This window comes from Protopterus annectens, chromosome 13.part0 (genome assembly GCF_019279795.1).
Source record: "Protopterus annectens isolate FY-2018-M chromosome 13.part0, PAN1.0, whole genome shotgun sequence".
In the NCBI taxonomy this organism is placed as follows: domain Eukaryota; kingdom Metazoa; phylum Chordata; order Ceratodontiformes; family Protopteridae; genus Protopterus; species Protopterus annectens.
The window spans coordinates 504854515-504881752 of NC_056747.1; the positions used below are offsets into that span (position 1 = coordinate 504854515).

Genomic DNA, 27238 nt, shown 5'->3' on the forward strand with positions numbered 1-27238 from the left:
TAGAAAAACACAATAAAACAGCGGTGGATGACAGGCTAGACAAGCTACATTTAAAAAAGCTTCACTATAATAACTAAGACACCAGAACCTAGAGAAACCAGGAAGAAAGGACAACATAAGGTAAACATCACGGTGATGACAGACTGAGAGAAAAAAACACAGTTATAGTGTCCAAGCAAGCATCTTATAGTCATTATATATTCACCAAAATATTCAAAAAACCAAATCCAAAAAAAAAAACATTAATGGTATAAAAAAAAATCATGGTATCCTGGAAAATGATGACTAGAGAAATGATAGTTCTGCAATCATAGCAAGTACCCCCTATATAACTCCACAGTATACATTCACTATCAAAGTGCACCCAAATGAAAAATATTAACTACCTACTGCAGTTAAAAACAGCCAAACAAACTACTTTATATATATATATATATATATATCTGCAGACAGACAGAAAAAACTACAGATAAAGAATAAGATGACTGTGAGACAAATCAGACAGTCATTATTAATAATCACTACATGTTGAACATCTACACACATCTACACACACAATGATCTCACCATCAATGACAGATGTACCCATAATATAAATCACATTTAAAAAAATTCACAATTTAATAAAAGCTTACCTACAGTTTCTGTTAATACACTCCACAGGAAAACCACCAAAATCTTGAGGACAATCTAATTCCAGTATTTCTAAATTAAAAAAAAAACTCAGCAGCAAAACTAGAAAAGCAAGCATCAGCCAAAAGGTAAAGAGTCAGCTACACAAAGAAGAGAACAGGTAGCTAACAAAGGCAGGCAGGCAGGGGCACAACACACCACCAACACCAACACCATCCAGGGCAAGACCAAAGCAGCAAGCAGGCAAGAAGCAGCAAAGCAACCAGGCAGCAGGCAAGTTCATAACTCCAGGCAGCAGCATGAAATAAAAGACGCACACCACCAAAGAAAAGAAGAAATCCAAAACAGTAGAAATTTCAAGACCTAAGTAGTAAAGAATTACAAAGTATTTTAGAGCAGAGTAAAGGTAAAAGAGTAATATCCTGGAGAAACGCTTTCCTATATTATAATTCTCAGGGGCTGCGGGACTGTGGGTGCTTGGTAAATTTGCTTTTTGCTGCATGGCCACACATTGCAGCAAGCAAGAATCAACCGAGACACACAGATAATCACATTTTTTTTTTTTTTTTTATAACGTAGTGAAACTACTTACTGTTTCCGGACTATTAGCAAGAATGAGAGAAACGGAGTTGAAACCCAATTTCGGGCATTTTTCCAAATAAAAATTAAAAACGCTATGTATGTATAACCACGATCATATTTTCGAAATAATGGGCACAGATCTTTTTTTTTTTTACGCCCCTGTTGAATTATCACTTGTGACATAGGCAAACTTAAATTTTTATAAAAGTAATTAAAACCACATTAACAAATTCACATTTACAAACATTATAATTCATATCCCTTGTTGTATGTCATATAAACTAAGCAACATTACATAAATCGTTTCATTCATGCCTTTTCTAAAACAGCATTCCTCTTCCAAAACATTTTTTTTCTGCGTGTAAGTTCCCACAATTTCTATTTTTTGTGTAATTTACTCCTGCCTTTTTCTAAAGATCCCACTTCCTGTCCTTTTATGTCTGTTACAGTATTCACTACTTCAGTTATATTATGATTTCCATTTTCTAGTAATTGCTTGTTTGTGGCATCCACTAGAATTAAACTCAACAAGATTTTAATGTCTGGGCAATTCTGACCCTGTATCCTAGCTCCGATGGTTACAGATCTTTTGCCTCATCATGAATATGGTGGATACTGCCTCCTAATCCCCTCACTTGTGTAATATGTCCATTTATTTCTTGCAACCTGGCAGGAGAATTGGGGAGGCTACCACCCACCGTTACTTGCATGGACTGGCAGCAACTCTTGATAGAGCAGTAGACATGCTTTTGCATTTTTATATATATATATATATATATATATATATATATATATATATATATATATATATATATATATATAACAGTTTGCTTCAGTTTCAATTGCAGGACAGTGCATGGGAGATGCAGCTTCTCCAGACAGATTAAAAAATGAAGTTCCACATTTTTATGTGCACTTTTAAAAAAAGTAGCATGTGGTTGAGGGGCCATGAACCACCAACAGATTAGTGAGAAGATGTTGTTTTCTTTTTAAGCTATTATCGTTTCAAGCTATTTCATGCTTTTGATTGGTAATAGAGGTCTCTCTCTTGTTTTTATTTTTGGGGTGTGTTGTATCAAAATCCTTTCCTCACTGAATCTGAATAGTTACCAGTACACAAGGGCTAGGTTTCTGTTTCGAAACCCTTTTGATATCATTACTTTCTGGGAAGATATATCCAGAGATTCAGATATGTTTACTTGAGTCAGTTTTCATTTAAACCATAAACTGGGCAAATCTTTCACTGACTTCTTCAAGTTTCTATGTCTTTCATAGGCCTAGCAATGCAAAATTCAGCAAGTCACTCACAAATCCAAAATGTAATAAGTCTTCAAATGCAAACTTTAATACGTCTTTAAGAAGTCTGTACAACAAAGTTGCTGAACTTTAACTGTGACATGTATCCGTTTATATAATGTTATTGCTGTCACTGAAGCTTGACAGTCCAATTTACAGAATTTCCCTGATTTTATAAATTTGACTGTATTTGTCTTCAATCTAGGGGGCTGACATTTGTCATATTTGTACAGAAAGACTTTCAGACCAGACATGTTCTTTCTCATTTGATATTGTCATGCTAGTTGTTAAAGTAAACCAAGAAATTAGGGGAGATGCACTGAGAATTTTTCAATGTTACAGAAGCTCAAAGCAAAATGTTAAACAGGCTGAAGTTTTAGAGCACTTGGGATTTCATTTTTGATGATAAACCCACCGTAGCTCTGTGTTAACTTTTCATACATAATCTGGAATGCCAGCCTCTGTAAGTTTTATTCAGACGTGGAATTCTAGATTTTATGACACTGAATGACTTTTCACAGATTGTTCACTTTCTGATTCACAAATCTGAGATTATGGACTTCGTTTTTATGAATTATCCTGGACTTATTAACACATAGGCATTACCCCACTTGGCATTTTAAATCATATTGCATTTGATGTGGTAATTCCAGGTGTAAATCAGAATCCATCCTCAAGAGATAGTTTTAACTGTAACAGAATAAATATTAATATGTTAAAGGTGGAAATAGTTGAACACAACTGGCATGAGAGTAGTATTAGGGGCACACTTCAAGGATGAAAAGAATTTGAGAAAATGTGCTGTAAGTCTTTAAAAATGTTTTTCAAGAAGACAATAGAAATCTTATTCCTGTCATGATGCAATATTAGATTAAAATAATTGCCTAAATGAAAAAGCGCACATTGAGGGTATATTCGAGGTATATGACAATGCTTAGTAAGAAAAATAACACCAAGGCAGACAGAATTTTAAGATTGGTAGTTACAGAAGTGTCAAGACAAAATTTGAAGAGCATATGACTGTAGGAGCCAACAGTAAAAAGCAGTTTTATAAATATGTGACATAGTTATTTAATGTTGGATTTATCACTGTGGTTAGTAATTCCATACAAATGACACACACTTTCAGTAATTATTTTTCAGACTCTTTGTCCAGACAACCTTACAAGAAGAATGGGCCTAAAAGGGTTGACCTATGTAGCCCATTTATTTCAAATGAGTTGTTAAGGAGGTCTGTGAAGGCAATCGAAAACACAAGTAGTGTGGGTCTAGATATATTTTTAACATGTATGTTTACCCTGTCACTTCTCTGTTTAATTCCCTTTTGCATGATATATTTGTCTTAAAGAATTAGAAGTTAGCAAATATTGTTTCCATACACAAGGGTGGCTGCTTAGACAAGGTTGAGTATTATCGCCTATTTAGTCTTACCTTCATTTTTGGAAAATGTTTTGAGAAATGTTTGGCCATGCTCTTTTAAAAGCATATAAAATGTGTGATCTGCATGAGATATTTACCAACAAAAAAATTATTGGTGGACGTTCTGCACTGACTTGCTTACCTTTCTTTCTGTCTATCTTGTTTGTATAGCTTTGAATAAGGGATTACATGTGTCAGTCATTTGCTTGAACTTCCCTGAATTGTTTTACAGTGTACTGCTTGACGTTATAATTCAGTGTCTAGAGGGTAGGACTGTAAACTAATGTGTGATAAAATAGAGTCCAATCTGGCTTACATGTTGTAAACAAAGGCTAACTCTTCAGTTCGGTCATTTTAGCAGGGTTCCTGTTAGCTCAGCCCCCCCCCCCCCCCATGCTCAGTATTTAGGCTAGTGCTATTCAGTATTGTGCTTTCTTTCATAATTGTGTCTGACGAGCAGTGCATCTCTAAATATGTAGATGATATTAAAATTAGGACAGTTGCAACTAATAATTTATTTATTGTATTTTATTGGTCCTTTAGTAACCAGGAAAGTCTGACTGAGCCAGTGGCCCATTTTCAGTGGAGACCCGGGGAGAAAAGCTCCACAACTTATTCAAAACTATTTAAATAGTAGTTGATGAGTAGTTATATACAAGGGGAGAAAAGGCCCCATGACATATTAAATATTTTACAGTGAGATGGGGAGAAAGGCTCCACAAAAACACACACAAAAACGTTTTACAGTAGCTGATAAGAATATATACAAGGGGAGAAAATCCCCACAACAGATAAAACACAAACAGATTGAAATACATGTACAAAATACTAATAGAATAAATTGTGATCAAGAATACAATATGTACTGCAAGTAGCAACACACTTTTAGAAATAGATAGCTGGTGTTAAGTAAACTAATACGTAGTTATTCAAAATATTGACTATTATTTTTCACTTCCATATATTAGAAATATTGAGTGTTCTGCTGCCAGAATAGACAGAGGAATAGAATGAGATGAGGAGGTGCAATGAATAGGAGAGAAAATTAAGGGCATGGAGGGAGAGAGTTGATTATTATTGTTATTAAGATGAAAATGTTATGGAAAGACAAGAAAGAAGAAAATAAGTACTAGTAAGTCGGTTGATAGTGTAGACCAGCATATATTAGTAGTATGGTATCATTAAAGTGAGAGCTGCTTTTGATGTTAGGCCAGTATTACCTGCTTAGATATGGAGGTGTTAGTGAGTTCAGAGCAGGAAAGGCATAATTATAGTGAGTAGTTGGTCACACATCTGTTTTGAAGGTGGTACAGGTCCAGGTGTTGGATAGATATATTTTTTAGACTGGTCTTGAAATTGGAAAGGTTGCTGGTATGTTTAAGGGATAAGGGCATAGAGTTCTAGGAGTGGGCTACGTAGCTGGAATATAGAGAGGTTCCTGCTGACATGGGTGGTTTGTAGCGAGTGAGGAGCTTTTTCTTTCCAGATCAAAGTGGCCTAGCAGGGGTGTATGTATGCAATAAGTCTAATAGGGCTTTGCTTTCTCATGGCTTGTATTTTAATTTGTGAACTGTGAGTAGTTGGGTGTAAGTCAGTTGCTTGGGTAATTCAAGCCAATCAAGCTGTTTTAGGGCTAAGCAATGATTGGTTCTGTTTGATAAATTACTAGCAGCGTTTGCTATTGTATTGTAGCTCTGGTTTATTTTGGATGGAAGCTTGAAGGTTAAGCAGCACTGGGGTGCCATATAGTAAAGTGGGGAGTAGGACTGTAAAGGCCAGGAGTTTTCTGGATGAATCAGTTAAGTAGTGTTTTCTTCTATGTAGTGTCCCTAATTTTCAGTAATTTGTTTTGATAATCTCTGGAACATGCAAGTCAAATTTCAGTTAATTATCAAGATGCTTTACTCTTTTTCCATAGCCAAAATGTGGAACTCTCTCTCAGCATCTATTAGGGCCACTAGCAATTCAACAAGTTTCAAAAAACTCTTTGAACAACATATTTCCTCTTCATGGAAATGTACATGCACCAGTTCCATTCCCTTCAAAACCTGACCCCCCCCCCTCAGTAATATTTTATTACTCCTACCTTGTATCTCCTCTCATCCCGGTAAACAAATGCAAACAGTTAGTGTCATGCCTAGTAGCTTGGTTTGGGGAAATCACTTCTAAAGGGTTGTTATCAGACACTGTTATTGAGAAAGTTTGTATGATATATGCAAGGATTTTTGAGAGGAATATAAGCAACTTTTTTTTTAAGCCGGGAGTTATTGAGACAGCTTTCAACTGATGAAAATGATTCTTGGGTGAGGTATTGTAGAGTAATGAGGTTACTGGCAGAACAGATTAATGTGGAGTCAACATATTGTATGAAAATGCTTTACATTTAGCCCAGTGTAGGCTGTTGGTAAATATGATGAAAAGCAGAGGCCAGAATGTAACCAGAAACTAAAATGAGTGCAAAACATTATTTCTGTTCTATTACTCCTGATTTCTGTAGCTATTTTGTCTAGATGGTCTGCACCCTGTCCATATTTTTAGCTAGAGGCTATGATGCAGACCACCTAGACAGAATAGCTACATAAATTAGGAGTAAAAGAAAAAAAAATACATCAGTAAAAAGACACCTCTACTTTAAATGGATCTGTCAAGAATATCATCCAGTCAAAATTAATTACACACATTAACCCTATTTGGTGTCTTTATGACATGTTAGTAGATAATTAAATGATAAAATATGTTATTAGTGATAATTGGAAAATCATCGCTGGAAACAGCAAGTAAAGTGGTTGGTTCTCAACCATTTTTTTGTCTACAAGAACAACATCAGTTTCAAGCCAATACTGCAGAAGGACAGTACCAAAATATTAGGTCCTAATACACAAAAAAGTTTTGGTACATTTAAATGTGGCCGCTGTGCAACGTGCATATATATTTATGAGGGACCTATTACTTTTGAACATTTGAAATATGTCATCAAAGTACCACGCAGATTTAACTGTATTTCCAGAGGAATTGTTTATGTCCGCAAATGTTCTGGCTGTGAAGCGTTTTACGTTGGTATGACTACCAGAAGGCTTGACAAAAGAATTAAAGAACACTATCACTCATTTAAAATTAAGGAAATTAACAATTCTCTCTCTAAAAATTCTTTTACATGTACTAAATATAAAAAGTTTTTGTATGCGGTTTTAGAGTAAGTGGCATTAGATATAAGATGTGGTGATTTATACAAATACTGTTGAGCAGCAAGAAACTGAATGGCAGATAAGGCTGTCTGCATATCAGTTTCCAGGACTTAACAAAACAGTGAATATCAAGTGTTTTTTAAAAGATAGAAGACAGGTGATTAATTTATTAAATGTGTTTATTGTTTATTTCATTGGATGAAGTTTTAGATTTATAGAAGCAACTTTTTAGTAAAATTGTATTCTAATGAAGTCTGTGGATGAAAGCAGAGAATAGATCATTTTTATGCTAGCGTTCAATGTCGTTTTTGACTGCCATTCACCCAGTGGTTTGGTTTTATTTCTATTTCTATTTGTTTAATTTAGTTAGATATTGGGGAACATAGCGCGGTTGTGGTGCTGCGGTAGCGTTGTCGCCTCACAGTTAGACGTTGCCCGTTCCATTCTCAGTTAGAGCGTCTTCTGTGTAGCGACATGCGTGAATGGGCGTTCCTTTGTTGAAGGTTGTGTGTTCGGCCCGGCAAGCCAGTACTGCCAAGCATTAGCGGACCGGAGTTCCGCTGTGGCTACCCCTAACCAGGAAAGGCCGAAAGACACAATACAAGTTAGATATTGGGGAACAAGTTGTACATCTGAGCAGAGCTGAGGCTTGAGGAAAAACTTCATAGCTAGTATAACAAATGCAAGTGGATGTCATAGAGAGCCATAAGAATAGGACATTACATTGTAGAAACAGTTGATTTTTGTAGTTAGTTGTGAAATACGAGAAATAGAACATTACATAGTACATGTAATGAATTAACATAGCCCATATATGCCGACATAAAACATGCACACTGTATAAAAACACAACATAAAGCTAAAATAAATCCCCAAATATGTAACTTCTGTAAACATATACTCATACATGTGTGTGTGTGTGTGTTTTTTTCTTCTGTAAAGCTGCAATTTCTTCTACTCTTCTGCTGTAGGAGCAGCTTGCATGCTTTGTCATTTTTGAATGTTTCCTAGTTTGTTACTGTGCTTGGATGGTCACCCATGTTTAGTCCTGGAGTGTGAGTTCCATAAGTGTTCTTCAGAGAGAAAAAAATGCACTGGACAGCCATGATAAACATGTAATTTGTTTGACAGAGTCATACGTCCTGTACATGTAAGGTTTGTTCATAGGTTCACAGGTGTGTAACAGGCTAATGACCGTTGGTCATTTCTGTAGGATGTCAACATCACTTGGGGAGATTATAATTGCTCCTAGCTTGCAGTCGTCTGCGAACTTGGTCAGCCAGAGTCCCTTTGTGTTGGCCTGGACTTTTGAGAAGTTGATGCCGAACAGGACCGATCCCTATGGGACTCCACTCGTGACTGGTTGTCAGTCTGACTTGGAGTCCATTACTTTTACACTGTGTGTTCCATCTGTGAGCCAATTTGCAACCCACCTAATGATATAGGGGTTGATGCCTAGTTTGGTGAGTTTATCAATAATTCGCAAGTGAGGAATAGTATCAAAGGCCTTGGCCAGATCAAGGTAGGCTGTATGCCCTGCCTTACCTTCATCCACAGCCCTGGTGACTGACTCAAAGAAGTCAACCAGGTTGAGCAGGTATGATCTCCTTTTCACAAAGCCAAACTGCATAGGGTCTAGAGTTTGGAGATTTCCTATATCTTTGTTAATCAGGTCCATGATGATGCGCTCCATAGCTTTACATATCAGACTCGTCAGGCTAATGGGGTGATAATTCCCAGGGTCTGTAGTCACTCCCCCTTTATGGAGAGGGATGACTGTAGCAGTGCACCATTCTGTAGGGAGAAAGCCTGAGGTGAAGCTATGACTGAACAGGGCACACAGATGTGGTGCCAGTTCTCTTTGTAGTTCATGTAGAACACAGCCACGGATATTATCGGGTCCTATGGAAGCTGTATTCTTGGCCTTGGACAATGCAGCTTTAACCTGTGCTGCAGTAATGCTGGGTGCCTGGCATTCTTCTGGTATTGTGATTGGTCCTTTTGGGGGGAAGAGGTAAAGTTGGCACTGAATCTGTCAGCCAGTATGTTGGCAATATCTGTTGGCTCAGTATAGGATGTACCATTGTGCAGTAACTCAGAGCAGATTTGGGTATTGCCGTGGAGGTTCTTAATATAACTGTAGAAGGTTTTGTGATTGTTTTTAATGTCTGCCGCAATTCTGCCTTCAGAGCTGGCTTTGGAGGGTTTGATGAGAATCTCAATTTTTTGTTGAGGTTAAACATTCTTCTGCCATCCTCCATGGGAAGAACAGATTACGACTCGATTTCTGTATAAATAATACTTTACTCAAACTTCTGATTTTAAAGGTGCATCTTAATCTATCACTTCCTTGACCTTAAGACCAGATGATTCATATGAAAGGTTTTATAGAGGTCCGTATTATGTACACATATTGTGTATGTATTCCCTACCTTTTGTTTGTGGACACTTGATTACCAGGCCAACGTGGTAGAAATTCAGAGGGTATTGAAATCCTGTTAACTATGAACCAGTTGCCTGATGGCCCAATAAAAAAAGCCTGCATCCTTGTTGGCAGTGGCAGCCAGTATAGCAAACTTTGTGATGTATGCAGAGTATAATATTGCAGAAGGTTCCACTACGGCCGTGGAATCCAGGCGTGGTTTGCTGGCATGAATCACTCCGACTGACTAACTTTGCCAAGGATGTCAGTGTGACCTTTATAAATGACCCATATCAATGATCAGTTTTGTTGTCTGTGATGTTGAGAGTCAAGTTTTGGGCCTTATTAATGGATGTTTTTTAAAATGCAGAAGAACCCTGACTAAATGTGTTGTAAGTGTGGAAATGTCAAAGCAAGCATTGGTTTGTGATGAACTCTTAATACCCACAGTAATTTCTAGTAAGGTCATTGATCCTTAGGCGGGTTTTTGACAGTTGTTGGGCAGTGACAGTTTGGTCATAGGTGGTCAACAGCAACCTTAAGGAATTGTCTGGCTGCTTCCCTCTGAAGTCAGTGTGGGAAGTGTTAGTGATGGGCATGTGGGTGAGAACAGTTAGATCCAGAGGTTTCATTGTACCCTTTCTTTCTATCTCGGTTTCCTTATCCCTTCTCCTGCCAGATGCCCAACCCCATCAAAAGAAAGCAGCACAGAAACAAAGGTCTTTTATTTCTTAAATGAAATGGTCATCTTGGAATTTCCACCAGATCAGAGAGGATTTGGATGTTATTCCATGTTCTTTTTAGTGCCAGAATCTAAGACAAAGGAAAGTAGGCTAGTTATAGATCTCCGCCCCAACCATGTTTATTGCAGTAGAAACCTTTGCAATGGACTTTGTGCAATCAGTATGCAATCAGTCCTTCATTGTCCAGTCGAAAGAGACTATATGTGCTGTTAGATCTTCAGAACACCTACTATGACAAAAATCATGAACAATATCCAGGAAATATGTACACTTCCGAGGTAGGCATGGCCATTTTCTGTTTCAGAATTTTCCTTTTGTTTTTTTTTCAGCCCCCTGGGTGATCAGCAAATGCATGCTTAAATTTGAGACCCAAAGTGTTTCCATATCTGAAAAACAGGCTGTTAGTTGCCCCCTGTGTAAATTACTTAGTGTCAGTAAGGGTGAGGAAGCCTCCATCCTTTTTGAATAATGCATAACATCCCAAAATCCCAGCTGCAGCCTGCATATTTTTAGGCTATCAGGACACAGAGTTACTCAGAATGAGACTCTGTACAGATAGAATTCAGGCTTCTTAAGCAGATGTTTTTACTGTTCTTGTATCCTTCACAACCACAATTTACTCTTGTCTCGAGTTGCAGGTCAAGTAGTGGCATCTACACCTGTGGTTCTTCATAGTCTTAGAATGTAGAGCCTCTAGAGAATCAAATCTACAACTCCTAGATTTGCAGAGGCCATTTAACATGGCTGATGGACTTCAACTTTGTTTCCTTTGGCAGTTCCTTCAATATCAACAGTCACTGTAGATGTAGCTACACTGGAGTTGCTGGGGGATGGCAAGTCATGGTATCTGGACGTCATTGGCACCTCTTCCTCACATCATCTTGCGGGAGGTGAGAGCAGTTATACTAATCCTCGAAGCATCGTAGGACTTGCTGTCTGTGGGAGTTCCAGCTATACATTTGGAAAATGTTACAACTGTGTGGTATTTCATCAAACAAGGTGGGGATCCAGTTCTACCCCGTCTGAGATTGTGAGGATGAAACATGCTCAGCATCTGTTTTCTTGTTGCTATCCATGTCTCTGGGGAGTCATATTCCTTGCTAGATAAACTGATGAGAGAGCTGCTGCAGCCCTAAACATAGACCCTCAGCACCTTATTGGCAAGGAAGAGCTTCTAATAACTGTGAAGCACTGCTACAGTCTGTTGGTGTTTCTGGCTTGCTGCCTACCTTTTCCTCTCCCAGTAGTTGCTAGTAATTCTTCCTTTTTTGATAGAGTGGTTAAAGTGCTCTTTTATTTCTTCCTAAAAGCCAATTAGAGTAAAACTTGCAAAAACAAATGGGCACATTTATCTGTGTGTGCTCTAGGGGCCTATATCCCTTTTCTGCTTTTGTTCCTGCATTACTAAAATATCTGGTGACAATTTCTGGGACTAAATTAAGTCAGTTTTTCTTCATGTTTAGCTGCCATCCCCGAATTTCACCAAGAATAAGTCTAATCTCCCAGTGTCTTTAAAAGCTTGCAAAGCCTTCATGAAGGACATGTTCTTGTTGAGATCTCCCAGGGTCTGCACCTTCTTTGGAATTGTACTTTGTACTGGAAAAAATGACTCGCGCTATGTTTGTGCCTGTTGGTACTGCAGAGTTAAAATGCCACACTTGGAAAATAGTTTTCGTAGTAGCTGTTTTATCATTTTTTTCAACTAGATTGCTGTTCCACCTTATACTTTTTATTTTTTATTTATTTATTTTATCAAAGACAGAGTTTCTTTTAGAACCAGTTCTGTTTCTGTGCGTAAAGTTGTAGCAGTCATATTTACGTTAGGACAAAAAAAGAAAAAGGAAAAAAAAAACTGCCTGCATTCTTTCAAGCCTGCTGCAACAATAGGGAATGTGCTGTACTGCATGGATGATCATTGCCATCTGAGGTGTTGTGTGACCAGAATCATATCCAGCATTTTGTTCTCTCTTCCTTTTAGTCTCTGGGCCGTAACGATTTCAAACTTACCATTGCAAGCTGGCTCTCCAATTACATAAAATGGTGCTGTGGAAAGCATAATAAGCAATTACCACAATTCGCTAAAGCTTACTATAGACAACCTTTGGCTACCTCAGTAGACTTCTTCAGAAACGCATTTGGTGATATTTGTGCAGTGTCTTCATAGTCTTTATATCTGCCTTTCAAGTAATTATAAGCTGGATCACATTTCCAGATCTAGGGTCATTTTAAGACTACTGATATCAAGATTGTGACTAACCTATTCTGTTGAGTTAAGAACCACTTCCACCTTAATAGTCAATGGCAAATACCTTGACTAAAAGCTAGAAAGGATGTAATGCGCTATGTGCTGGTGGAAGATAAGATAAGATAACTTATTTAATCTTCGTCATCGCTTTTTTTTTTTTTCAATTTTTTTACACTATCAATACTGAATATGCCAAAGGATTATGATTGGATTCTTGGAATCTTGAATGTTTCAAACAAAGCAAAAAACATTAAATTGTTTCATTTGATTTTTAAGTTTTTTTTAATTTTTTGTTCGATTATTTAATAATTTATTTATTCATTGATTGGAATAAAGAGAAGAGGAATAAAAATGGATCAAGAAGATTATAGCTTCAGGGGACCATCCTAATACACATAATTATTAAACAAAAAATCAAAAAAACATTAACGATGAGAATGAGAATATTTTGATTAGAAATTTGATATTTTTTACCGCTGGTGTTTCATGGTCTCGCTATTCATACTCTTTTTTATACTCTTTTATATAATCCATGTAATGTACAGCATTTTATTTTTTTAAATTTTCATATTCTATAAACATATATTATAGACACATATATTATAGTAGGTAATTATTGGAACACAGTAATAAATCCAGAAATTGATCAGCCTTCGCCTAATGTGTTTCTAAGCTATTTCATCTTATATCTCTTAATATATCTGATGATGGAGTATAATTTAATTGATCCACTAAATAGAATTCTAAATAATAATATTAATATTAGTATTTACTCACTATACTATCGTTATTTATCAGTCTTTGGATTTTTTTTTTCTCTCTCTGATTCTATCTCAAAATATATCTCTTTATTATTGAACCTAGATTTTATTTCTCGACCAATCAATAACTCTATTAAAAAATCTAAACAAAAATAATATAAATAAAAATAAATAAAATTTAAATAAATGGTCTTTAAATAATAATTTTAAACTACTACTAAAAAAACAATAAACAACAATGTAAAATGTTCTGAAAGAAATGGGAAAATGGAAGCATACATCAGTCATCTTATAACCCTAGATGGACTGCTGGGCTGCTTATGAAAAGAAGTTAGATGTCAGTAAATCGGCCTGCCTATTTCAAAAAAAATCCTAAGAAAGAGTTCTTAAAATCTAGAATTCTATTCTTTAAAATGGAAAAGATTGAACCATTTGATCTTTACTAAACTACAGATTTTGCAATTCTGAAATTCAAAAAAGGAAAATTTTTCTCATCAAAATAATCTCTTATCTCTAAACAAACAAAACTTGTTTCATATTCAGGAAAAGGCCCAGAACTACTAGCTAGAATACTAGCTAGAAATTTATTAAAAATAAAATTTTGACAGACCAAAAAATCTCTTTATTCAGCTAGAACAGATTGTTTGTATTTGATAGATATATCTTTATTCTTCTAATTTTATCTCTGATAATTGATTTATATTCAAATTCTTTAACTGTATTTCCTATAATTACTTTTTTACTTTTAAATTCTCATCATAAATAAAAATCTTTACAAACAAAATCTGAGGATCCAATTATATCTCTACAAGAATGTACAAATCTGGATTCAATCCTGGTCTATAAAGATTAACAGAGGAAAATTGTTTATGATGGTATTTTTTTTTTTTTTTTTTTTGTATATACTGTATATATAGTGTATTGTTTTGTTAATGTTTTTATATATTATTTATAAATTCTCCTGAATTTTTTTTTTGTTTTTTTTTTTTATTTAAACAAAATTTATGTTTCATTCACAAAAAAAAAATGTCTTGTTTTATATACTTAATAAAAAATTTTTTGAAAAAAAAAAAGATTGTGTTCTTCTTGGGGTTCCACTCAACAAAAAGAACTTGGAACTGTATGAAAGAATTGAGTAAGACTGTAGTATACTGGAATTAACTGGAAACAACTGAAATGAGACTAGAGTGAATGTCTTTTTGTTCATTACCCAAACTTGAACTGAAAATATGCCAGTCTCTCCTTTATGGGCTAAGTCTTTTTTGTACTTTTCAGAATGAATTCTGCACACTCTGTAATTCGGTTTAGAAGGTGTCAACAATATCTGAGTACTGCCTCCATATAACAGTTATGGTTTATTAGATGTCAATAGTATCTGAATACTGTCTCCATATAACAGAGTTGATGAACAATAATAGTCTATAGAAATTTTGGAATGCTGGATAACCGTAACATTGCTGATAAATATATCCAAACTTTCTGAACATATATCCTGATTCTCCTGAATAATATTAACTGAAATAGTGGTGCTGCGGTAATGTTGTTGCCTCACAGTATGACGTTGTCCTTTTCGATTCTCAGCTAGAGCGTCTTCTGTGTGGAGATGTGTGAATGGGCGTACCTTCGTTGAAGGTTATGCGTCAGAGCTGGCAACTCGGCACGTAAAAATCTACTGCCAATCATTAGCAGACCAGTGTTCTGCTGTGGCGACCCCTAACCGGGAAAAGCCTAAAGACACAACAACATTTTTTTTTCTCATGAATAGTATGGGTATTTAACCTGACTTCTGTATTCAGGCTTGAGTGTCTGTTCTGCAAAAATCTTTATCATATCAGTCTAGAAAGTAAGTTACTGATTTAACTGACTGTGTCTAAAGTATTTCCTAATAATAAATACCAAAACCCTGTAATGTTTTGCACTCCTCTTTAGCCTTGATTTTCAAGCCTTGTCTTGCATGTGCCTCACAGTGCCTAATTGTCTGTTCTTTATCTGGCATTCCTTTGCAAGTACACATATATTTCCCTTGAGAAAGGAACATTCTGTAGGTTCTCTTGAAAATTATTTCTACACATCTCGTGCTTAGTCAGCAAGATTGTCTTTTCCTTTTTACTGAACTGAATCCTTTAGCTGATGTCATTTAATTTTTCAGTGCTACTGAATGCTGCAAGGATTGGTGGGTTCATAGGTAGGTGCTAGGCTATCTGCCTGATGGCATTTATAAGCCTAGCCAGAGTGTGTCGGCTTTCGCCGCCCCATTGATTAATTAACTGAGCCTCTGTCAAGCACAGCCAGTGAAGTGATCCCAGGGGTGTATTTTCTGTTACTCATCCACTCATCAGGGCTTCTTTTGAAGAGTGTTAGTGAGGGGCTCTGCCTAATGTAGTTAGGAATTTTGTTCCAAAGCATGGGGAGTCTCTGTGACAGGAATCTATCCCTCCAGCATGTTCTATTTATTGTTATGGCGAGGTTTAGCTCACTAGAGCGCATGGCTCGCAGTGACTTGGATTTCTTTAGGTGGATCATGGCCATCAATTCTGAGTTGGACATGGCTTTGTAAGTCAGGCAGAGATCACCTCTGAGTAAGCGATATGCCACTGAGTACAGCCGGAGTTTTTTCATTCGGGCTGCATAGGACATATGTTTGAGGCCAATAATCCTCTTGGTGAGGTGCTTTTGTTGTCTTTCCAGCTGTTGGAAGTGTCTTGTGAGGTACATCCCAAATGGGGCATTGTACACTATGATGGGTCTGATGAGTGACGAGTAGAGGGGCACTATAACCTCTTTATTTCTAGATGCAAACCCCTTAGTAATTAGATGGGCCACATAGAAGGATTTCCTAACTACTTTGGCAACATGATTGTCAAAAGAGAGATTACTGTCTACGTGGGTCCCCAGATCTCTTATTACCTCTTCTATATTAAGGGGGCTGCCACCTATGTGGTAATTTGTGGGTGTTTTGTTTTTCCCAAATGGGATGACTATGCATTTTTGGCATTTAGCTTGAGGCCATGACTTTGACACCAGGTGTCTGTCTCAGTAAGGCCTTTTTGAAGGATGTCCGTGTCAGCCGGAGAGTCAATTATGGCTCCAGTTTGCGGTCATCAGTGAACTTAGTTAGCCATAGTCTTCCTGTGTTTGCCTGTACTTCTGAGAAATATATGCCAAACAGTAGGGATCCCAGAGCTGAGCCTTGCAGGGCACCACTTGTGACTGGTTTAGAGTCGGACCTGGAGCCCGTTATTCTTACCATGTGAGTTCTGTCTGGAAGCCAGTTGGCAACCCATCTTGTGACGTAGGGGTTTATGTTCAGGCTGGTGAGTTTTTCTATAATACCAGAGTAAGGAATGATGTCAAACGCCTTGGCGAGATCAAGGTAGGCTGTGTGAACCACCTTTCTCTCGTCTATGGCCTTGGTGACGGTCTCAAAGAAGTCAACCAGGTTTAGTAGGCATGATCTGCCCTTAACAAAGCCGAACTGGGTCTGGTCAAGTGTTAGGAGGTTCCCAATGTCTTTGTTAGTGAGTTCCATGATGATGCGCTCCATAGCCTTGCAGACCAGGCTAGTCAGGCTTATGGGGCGATAGTTACCAGAGTCAGTTGTTGCCCCTCCTTTGTGGAGTGGAATAACCGTTGCTGTGCGCCATTCTATGGGCACGTAGCCTGTGGAGAGGCTGAGGTTGAACAGTGTGTTTAGGTGGGGGGTTAGTTTGTTCTATAGTTCGTGCAAGATGCAGCCTGGAACACCATCTGGCCCCATTGATGCTGTGTTTTTGGCTTTTGAAAGGGCTGTTTCCACCTGTGCTTCTGTGATTTCTGGGACACTACACTTTTTCGGTATTGTTGTGGGCACTTTTGAAGGTGAGAGGGAGGTGAAATTTGCACCGAGTAGGTTCAGTATATTTTGTGCTATTTTGCACTAGCTCAGAGCATATCTGTGAGTTGTCACTTAGATTCTTGACATAACTAAAGAAGGCTTTGTGGTTATCTTTCGAATCCTTGGCTATTTTTCTTTTGAAGTTAGCCTTGGATGATTTTATGAGGGACCTTAGTTTCTTACTGGTACTGATCAGGGATGTCTTTCCTTTTTGGGATTTGCTTTTTTTCTGAACTACTTTCCTCCTTCTGTTGTATAACCTGTTTATGGCAGGGGTCCACCAGACTGGTTTCCTTCTCTTAGGGGAGTGAGTCTTGGTTTTGCTAGGGATGGCATGATCCATGCATCCTTGTAGGTGCTCATAGAGTGCAATTGTAAAGGATTCTGCATTTTGGGCAGTGTTATCCTTTAGCGTGGGGGCTGTGAAACTTACCACCTCTGCCTTAAGTAAGGTGAAGTTTGCTTTAGAAAAGTTTTCTTGGTTGGGGGTGGTGGTGGGGTGTGGACATCCAGGGTGATTAGTTTAGTTTGTGGTCTGATCTAACCAGTGACGGGTTGACCTCTGGTACGGAACACCTGTCACCCATGTTGGTGATGACCAGGTCCAGTATGTTGTGGCCTCTGGTAGGGAGTTTATCAGCTGATCCAGGGCATTTGAGTTGATAAATTCCAGGAAGTGATGAGCCTGGGAGTTTGTATTCAAGTAGTTTTCCCAGTTAATGGTAGAGTAATTGAAATCGCCCAATATCAGGGTGTTCGGTAGGACTTTCATGTTTTCCAGTGTCTCCAGAAAGGCGGAGTGGTGGTCCTGGATCATGGAGGGTGATCTGTAGCAGGCCACAATTTGCATTGCAGATTTGCCCGATGTTAGTTGCACATGGGTGATCTCAGAGGTATCATGCTGTGCCACTAACCTGGAGGTGTGGTTATCCTTGATGAATATGGTTATCCTTGATGAATATGGCTACACCCACTCCTTTTGTGTTTCGGTCCGTGTTCTATGGCCGAAATGTGTGGAATGAGTTGTAGTGCTGGAGTGCTCTCTGGAGCCTTGAACCAGGTTTCAGTTATTGCACAGATGTCGACGTTCTCCATACTTAGGAGTGCTTGAAGCATGCATTTTGAGATTTAAACTCCTGGCGTTGAGTAGCATAACCCTCATTTTTTTACTTGTGCTGTTTATGGTGGTGGGTTTGAATTTTGAGCCTTGCCTAAAAAAGGCACTATGGGGGCAGCAAGAGCCTTGGCTAGTATTCGAAAGCCAAGGGGTGACATGTGCAAGCCGTCTCTTGTGAAGCAATGCGGCTTGTCGAGCATGTCATCCCAGGCTGACAAGACACTGGAACCCCTTTGAATGACACCAGAAGCTTAGCCAATTGTTGAAATTAATCATTTTTTCTTTATACTGAGGTATCATTCTTGGTGAGGGCAGGATGCTACTCAGGGTCAGGGTCATACCCACCTGGGCTACATGATCAGAGAGCTCTTCCATGTCTCTTTTCACGTAGTCCAGGGAGGTACGTCTCAGGTCATTCACAACAACATGAACAATGACAGAGTCATATTTGTACTTGTTCTGGAGTGACCTGAGTGCTTGTGTTATGTGGCAGATTCTGGCTCCCGATAAGCAGCTAACAGTAACCTTCTTCTCCAGCCTAGTGAGTGGGGCGTCAGTGTGCCTGACTATTGAGTCACCTATTACTAGTGTGTTCGGTATGTTATTTCGCCTTAAGGGCTGTGATTGTGCGGCACACTGATTTTGTGTTTTATGTGTTGTCTGGTTTGTGACGGGAGTTGCAGATTTTGTGGGTGTCTTCTGTGGAGCTCCCTGATGCTTTTGCAAGTTTTTATTTAGAGCCTCCGAGTATGATTTCATGTATTTATGTGTACTTTTTGCCAGTGCTGGTTTAGTAGGTCTATGTGAGGCTGGAGGTGTGGTGCAAGTGTTAACCTTCTCCTCATGACTGTCTGTTCCAGTCTTGGGTGGAGAGACCTTAACCTCCAGTTTGGCTGTATAATTGCATCTCTCGCATATGTTAGTGTTTTGTGGTAGGAGGAGAAGGCTGTCCGTGTACATGAGGCAGTTGTAACATTGCCTCAGGATACCCAGATTCACCAGCTGGACTGAAGAGTACACCTGAAGTTGCCCTTTGGTCATTCCTGAATAGTAGGGTGAGCTGCTTAGTCGCTTGGTTGATGAGGGGTGGATAAAGAGCCTTGCCCTGCTGGACAGTCGTGTCTGGGTATATTAGTGCTTGCTATTAGGTCTGAGCAAGTGCAGGACTGTAGGATGCTTTTTCAGTGCTTAGGTTGAGAGTTAGACTAGTTTCAAGTGAAAGACTGAAGAGGAGACTTAGTGTAGCCGGGAATAATTTAACCCTAGCTAACCGGTGCTGCCCGGCGCACAAAACCGTGCAAACGCTGTTTTTAAACTACTAACTTCTGGGCTGGAACCACTTCTCCTGGGACAGATGGCTGCTCAAAGTACCCCTCTCTCACAGGTGAACAGAGAAACTTCCCTCTATCCAAGTAAGGTATGGACAACTCAGAAACTTGTAACACAGCCCTGAATTCAGCACTAGCCTGAAAACTGGACTCTACTAGCTTAGAAAGGTGGGAAGCAAGAAGGTTTTTTTTTTAATTTATTTATTTTTTTGGAAAAGATAAGGCAAAAACAGTAAAAAGTACACTTAAAACAGCTTTAAATGACTACAAGCGATCAGAAAAGGCTATCTCACTTTAGTGTGTAGCCTACAACAGTAAACAATTTATTTAAGCATAAAACAACTTTTTAAAGTGCAGGCAGTCAAATAAGTACAATATGTGAAAAACATAAGCTTTTAAATCACAGTAAGTGCTAGACAAATCAGCGTTTAGGCGGAAAACAGTTAAGTACAGCAAGAAAATACAGAAAACTGATACTCAGTCACTCCAAAGTCTCTCTTTTTTTAAGCTAGAAGGCTTGTATCAGTTTAAGGCTTTCTAGTGCTTTCCAGAAGGTTAGTTACAGGAAAGATGGGAAACAAGCGCAGATGTGGTCTATTAAACCAGAAAGATGAAAGAGATGGACAACTTCCTGAATGATCAATAAACTACAATTTCTGGGCCAAGAACCACTCCACTTGTGGTAGACAGGCTACCTAGTACTTACCACTCCCACTGATAAGCTAGAAGGTTGCACTCCAACACAAAGGCTTGGGGGGCTCAGAAGCTTACAAACAGTCCTGGATACAGCAAATCTGTACCTGGACTAGACTAGTTACGGGAAAGGTGGGGATCAAGCGCAAACACGGGCTTTAAAACCAGAAATCATTATGGTCTACAGTTTTCTTGGATAAATTGTAAAAACTGTAACTGCATAAACTGTCACTAAGAATTTTAATTCAACTCAATGAGCTGGCCTGTAATCTGATAAACTGCACTTTTTGCATGAAATATATACAATCGTGAACCATTTACATAGACACATTTATTACTAGAGCTGAAACTGATCTGATTTTGTAAGTTTACTTATCTGTCCTTTATACAAGGATGTGAAGTTTTTTCATATAGTATACACATTTATTACTCAAGTTGAACTGATATAATTCTGGAACTTTACCTGCATGCCCTTTATATAAGTATAACATAGGAGATGAACATGTGGCTGTTGTTGTTGTTTTCTTTCAGCTTTTCCCGATTAGGGGTCGCCACAGCGAAACTCCGACTCGCTAATGATTGGCAGTCGATTTTTACGATGCAGAGGTGCCAGCTCGACGCCCAACCTTCAACGAAGGCACACCCATTCACGCATGTCTTTCAAATGCCATTCGACCACGGGGAGGACATGCAGACCCCACGCAGAAGGCGCTCCAGGCGAGAATTGAACGGGAGAACCTCTTGCTGTGAGGCGACAACACTACCACTGCACCACCGTGGCTTCATGAATATATACAATCTTGAGACATTTACATAGACACATTTATTACTAGAGCTGAATTGATCTGATTTTGGAAGTTTACTTATCTGTCCTTTTATACAAGGATGTGACGTTTTTTCATGTAGTATACACATTTATTACTCAAGTTGAACTGATAATTCTGGAACTTTACCTGTCTACCCTTTATATAAGTATAACATAGGAGATGAACCTATGGCTGTAATGCATAATATTTATGATGCACTCTTTTCTTGCATGGGATCATAACTTTTAACTGTAATGTCTCTTCTAAAATGTAGCATTGACTTTAAATTTTACATTCTGTAAGTTAGCAAAACATCATTTAGTATTTGTGAATGCCTTTTTGTTTCTGTCTGTATCAAGGTATTATTTATGCATTGCAAAACGTTACTAATATAATAACAATGTCTGCTAAACAAAACAATAACACAAAAAATGTATTTGCCAGATCTGTAACTGTAAACCCTTTATTCTGCGACTTAACTTGACTGTCATTTCTGGTATACCCTACACAAGCTGTTACCCTTTTTTGCTCACTGGTCACACCCAATATGTCTTTCTAAGTACTTCAGCTGTGTCAGCTGGACTAGAATTTATTTTAACTTTAACCCATAAATGTTCATGTTTGTTTCATAACCAGTTCTGTAAATTCTATACATTTGCACAAGCTGCTGCATGCAGATTTTTGCAAGTGTCATTGTGCACTACTGTATATTCTGTAGCATTTTTATTTTTCCATAAAATCTTGTCACTGAAGTCTTAAACAACATATAACTCTGATGATATGTCCATACCTAGTACAAAGCTGTTACACTTCGAACTGTTGGCTACTGTAATCTTTGACCTTTTAAATCCTGGCAAAACTGCATCTGTGTCCTCTAATAAAGGTCTGCTTGTAACTGTAACTGAAGTTGATTTGTCTTAATTCATCAGTGCATTATTCCTTCATTTTTCTGTAATTAATGAAGTATTGTCTTTTCTTTTAAACTTAAACAGTGACAGATAAATTATCTGGTTTGGTGCTGGACTGCCACAACCTTTATAGACAAGATGAAAATCCTTTTCTATAGAACTAGCAACAAGATGAAAATCCTTTTCTATAGAACTAGCAACAACACTGACTTGAACTATGGTAGGTGTTTCTTCTTTAGTTTGCTCATAAATCTGTATATCATTTATGCTGGTGTTTACTTTATCAGACTGATTAAAATCTGCACTCTGATCCCTCTTATCCCCCCTCAGTGCAATATTTGCACTGGCTTCTGAAAACAATAAACTAGATTTTTATGACATTATGAACATTTATATTTGAAATAATGTGAACTTGAGACATTGCAAATGTTTGCTCTGTGTTTGGTCTGGAAATCTGCATGTTACGTTCATTGACTGTGTTTACATCCATATTTACAATACTGCTACTTAACTCTGTACTTTGAATTACATGTAAACTTCAGTTTATTAAATTCTGAAGATTTGTATTTGAAATTGTGTTATGACTTAGCTCTGTGTCTTGAATTACATATGTTGTACCATTTACTCTGATGTCTGAAGATTGCAAACAAGAATTACTGACAGAAGTTAACTCATTTTGCAACTCATGAGATAGTATGTTGCAGTGTTCTTCTGTGATTTAACCCTTTTTTTATGTCTGGAAAGATGGAACATTTCTGAACTAACAACCTTTAATTTAAGTGAACATTTCTGGAACGCAGATTGTTTTACCCAGTTTTTAACTTTAAACCAAAGATTTACTAGTGTCAATTGTAGAAGTATTGTTTGATATGTTTACGCAAGAGACTTTTTGCTGATGTATATAAAGTCTTAAATAACTTTATGATGCTGGAAGAAGGTGTCATGTAGTCTGCAGGTTTTTAAACTTTTTTTGCTTTTTGGCTTTGTATCATCGTACTGGAAACTTGAAAGTTTGTAAAGATGGTGAACTACATAGCTGTTAACTGGATAATGTCCCTTATGTTCTTAAGGAACACTGCTCTTCTGTAATCTAACACTCTCTATATTGCCACTCACAAGGGGATGGACTCACTCTTATCAGAATCCATAATGATAGATCTACAAGAGTGGGTCCTTCCACTGTACAAAAAAAAAGAAAAAACTTCCCCAGCTTTGTTACTAGAAATGTAGTTAGGATGGGGTGAAGTGGACAACCTCCTTGGGCACAAGGTGATAGGTGGCACAAATGACAGTTGCAGGTGGGGTTTTATTAAAATACTGGCGTTTAGAAATAAATGTCAGTAGTATAATTTGTATAAGGTCTGAAGCAGTGAAACAACAAAGAGTGGGTGGTATGGAAACTGTAGTAAACTGCTTGCAACAGTGTATATTTGTAGCAAGCTTAGTGCTACAGTTTAAAGCAGAAAAGTTATTTATCTATTCATTTTTGCTATTTAACCCTTAAGTTGAGCAGCACACATTTGGGAGAATGGATCTCACCACCCTGTTCGCCAGGAGATGAGCTCCGAATTGGGGAGATTCCTTCTTTCTCTGGGGTAACCCATCTAGTATAAGGAGGACTAAACCCGTGAATAGAAAATGAACCATTTTTGTTGGTCAGACTAGGAAATGACACCAGCTGCTGGATGAGCAAGTTATGGCTCTGCTTGACAAATAAGAGCTTGTATGCCTTACGTGTGTGTGTGTGTGTGTGTGTGTGTGTGTGTGTGTGTGTGTGTGTGTGTGTGTGTGTGTGTGTGTTTATATATATATATATATATATATATATATATATATATATATATATATATATATATATAAACACATCTTCTTCTGTCTTTCGGCTTTTCCCGGTTAGGGATCGCCACAGCGGAACTCCGGTCCGCTAATGATTGGCAGTAGATTTTTACGTGCTGGCTTGCCGGGCCTAATGCACAACCTTCAACGAAGGAACGCCCATTCACGCATGTCGACACACACAAGACATTCTAACTGAGAATCGAACGTGCAACGTCTAACTGTGAGGCGACAACGCTACCGCAGCACCACCACCGCAGTATGTATATATATATATATATATATATATATATATATATATATATATATATATATATATATTTATTTATTTATAATAGTTTGTTAAAAACTAACTTCAACAAACGGCCATTCAAGGAACGTTCACATCAGCAAACATTTTTGACAGGACACTAAGTTACTTGGCCAACATACTGACCGTCACATACACTGCAGTATATCAAACCCATACACCCCCCTCACTTATATATACCAAGTCCGAGATCGCTCTACATTGGGGGAAAAGGCAAATTTCCTAATGCTGACCAAGTAACTCACTGCCCTGTGAAAAACATTCGCTGATGTGAATGTTCAATGAATGACTGTTCGCTGATTTATGTTCTATGAATGGACCGTTCGCTGAATCACTGTAAATTCTTTATCCTTTTTGATCTCTATCAGAATATTATTGACTCATTTTTTTAGTTTCTCTTTGCTTGACTTGTACTCCTAATAACTTCTTGCACTTTAATTCTCACTCAATTTTTGCTTTAAGTGCATTGAGTACTATACAGAGAGCATTAATCACATGAACTGCTTCAGGTGATGTATAAATGATATTCAGCCTTTAAGCATCTTAAGCCTTCAGACCAATCATCAAACCTTTTTCAGAATGGAATTCACATTCTGTAATACATACAGAAACTGCAACTTCTGTTAGATCTGAACTATTGTCTTATTTTTCTGCACTTTTATTGAAGTACTAATCAGGCACATTTTACTGTATTTCTTTGCTTCAATGAGATATTTATTAGTAGAATTCTGAACATGCCCACCTTATCTTGAGCTGTGCACTGCATTAGTTTCATCATTGTTCAAGCCTTCACTGTAACTTCTGTATTTAATGTTCTGAAGTCCCTCATACATGGTGTAACAATTCTGTATCATAGTTAGTTTTTTATTGTCTCAGCTATCATTCGGCAGCACATGCTAATTTACACATTTTTGTTTCCTTCAGATCTGTTTAAAACTTATTTATTTTTCATTTAGATTGCATGAATTCTCTTTATTATGTACAAAATCACAAGTATCTCTATCATATGTATTTAGTTTAGTTTTACTTGCAAAGCTACTATTTGAAACAATATTCTCTGCTGTCTTATTTTTGTGTATACAGTTCAACCGGACCTGTCCAAATGGCTTTAGTTTGTGTGTAGAATAAAACAACAACATGCATGTAGACTTGGTGTATAATTTTGCATTTTATAGATAAATTCAGCCTTTATAGTGCATTATATACCATTGTCCAGTATAAATATAACTGTTTTGCCTTTAATCAACAGCTTCAGTTTTTCTGTTATTCACAACTTTTATACAGAGTGCCTGTTAGTCACTCTGGCTATTCCTTGAATGGATTAAGATTGCATTTAGGTTGCAATGCATTTACTGAATGTACTCCAACAATACACATAAATACATGCATTTATTTATTTATTTTGCTACTGCTGCTGCGCATTAGCTTGCTCCCAGGTGCTCTTGTTATTCACTGAGTCCATCTGACCAACTTTAGCTTAACCTGGGCTGACCTTGACTTCTGTCCAGGGCCAGTGAGGAGATTAAGGATCTTGGTGCAGCATCATGCTGCTGCTGGAAGTTTTTTTCCTGTTATGCCCTATCTTTTTCCCTGTCCCCCTTGTGGAAAAGTGATGTCCTTTTGGACGAACATGCAGTGAGGCTTGCTGGCTATCATGCATCTGTGAGTGACTGCATCTGTGAGTGACTACCAGTGTCCTCATCTCATTTTAGACAACACCGTCCCATGCATGTGTCCCCATTCCCTGCCTCTGATCTATTAGAAGGCATGCCCAAGTGTACACTCTCTCCCTCCCAATGATGGGCATTCCCAGTCCACTATTCCAGGACATTGACCACTAATTGAACTCAGATTACCTGAGCCATAGTCAGAGCTTTGTCCCTGTATGCTACAGCACTGGCTTGATATTTTGGGTGTTGACTGATCATTTGTTCCATCAGCATTAATATTTTGTTGCCAAATACTTTTAAATTTCAAACATGCATTGGCAACATGATTACTGCCTCAGCAGAGTCTACCGATTTTCTTTTTCTTAACATTAAGATGCATATTTTCATATATAAAGCTACAGTGTTTACAGTGGGAGTGGTTTCTGCCCACTCATTCATTACCAGATGGCATCTTGGATGCAGTGTGTTTAATTGAATTTTTTTTTATTCCTGACTTAATTTTCACGTTGCTTTCTTGCAGTTTCAGTCTTCTGTAATAATGTTAAGTTGCATAAGCAACAGTTCACTCCCAAGGCACATGTCTAAGGCTTTTTCCAGTGTTAAAATCAGCTTTTCTCAGTAGTAAACTCCTTAACTGTTCATTTCTGTTTCCCTATTAATGAGTCCGTCAAATCAACCAATTCACTGTCTTTTTTTATCTTGAACAAAAAAAAAAACGTTGCCTATGTCATAAGTGATAATTCAGTAGTCATCCATGTATATAAATGAAAACAAACTGCACTGACATTTTCAGTTGCACACATTATACATAGTATATAATTTTCTGTACAGTCATTGTCTGTCAAACATTACATAGCTCATTCAATTCCTGCTTTCCCTTAAACTTCACTCTCACTCCAATACATTATTCTGCATGTATTATTCCTGCAGTTCACATTTATTCTGTGTAATTTGCTCCTACTCTTTTTCTAAAGATCCCACGTCCAGTTCTTTTATCACTGTTACTATATTCACTACTTCTAGTATCGTTGATTTAGACTTTGTTTTCCATTTTCTAACAACTGCCCTTTAGGCAGCCACCAGGATTAAACTCAGCAAGGCCTTACTATGTCTAGGCAATTTTGATTCTGGCTCACCGTTCAGAAAGCTAATTTCCTCAGTTACACCAATTTGCTTACCCAGTATTTCTGACAGAGTAGTCTGCATGAATTATTTTAAGTCTGCCAACTCATTACTCTCCCAAAAATATGTTCCTAAGTACCTCTTTCTTCCCCATCACACCTCCAACATTTGCAGTCTACCCAAAGAAAAATCTTTGGAGTCTGCTTGGGGTATAAAAATGGCTATGCAAACACTTCCAAGCAAAGCTCCTAAATCTTCTAGACTTCGTTGCATATTTGGGAGCCATAA

At 37.7% G+C, this 27238-nt stretch overlaps 1 protein-coding gene across 9 annotated transcripts in view; it reads left to right on the plus strand.

Annotated features, from left to right (window-relative positions):
* LOC122787415 overlaps positions 1 to 27238 on the plus strand; it is a 678631-nt gene that overhangs the window by 71628 nt on the left and 579765 nt on the right. For all 9 annotated transcript variants that reach the window (XM_044054125.1, XM_044054129.1, XM_044054127.1 and 6 more), the window contains exon 2: positions 22097 to 22232. The gene's annotated coding sequence lies outside the window, so the exon portion shown is untranslated. The remainder of the gene's footprint in view (positions 1 to 22096; positions 22233 to 27238) is intronic.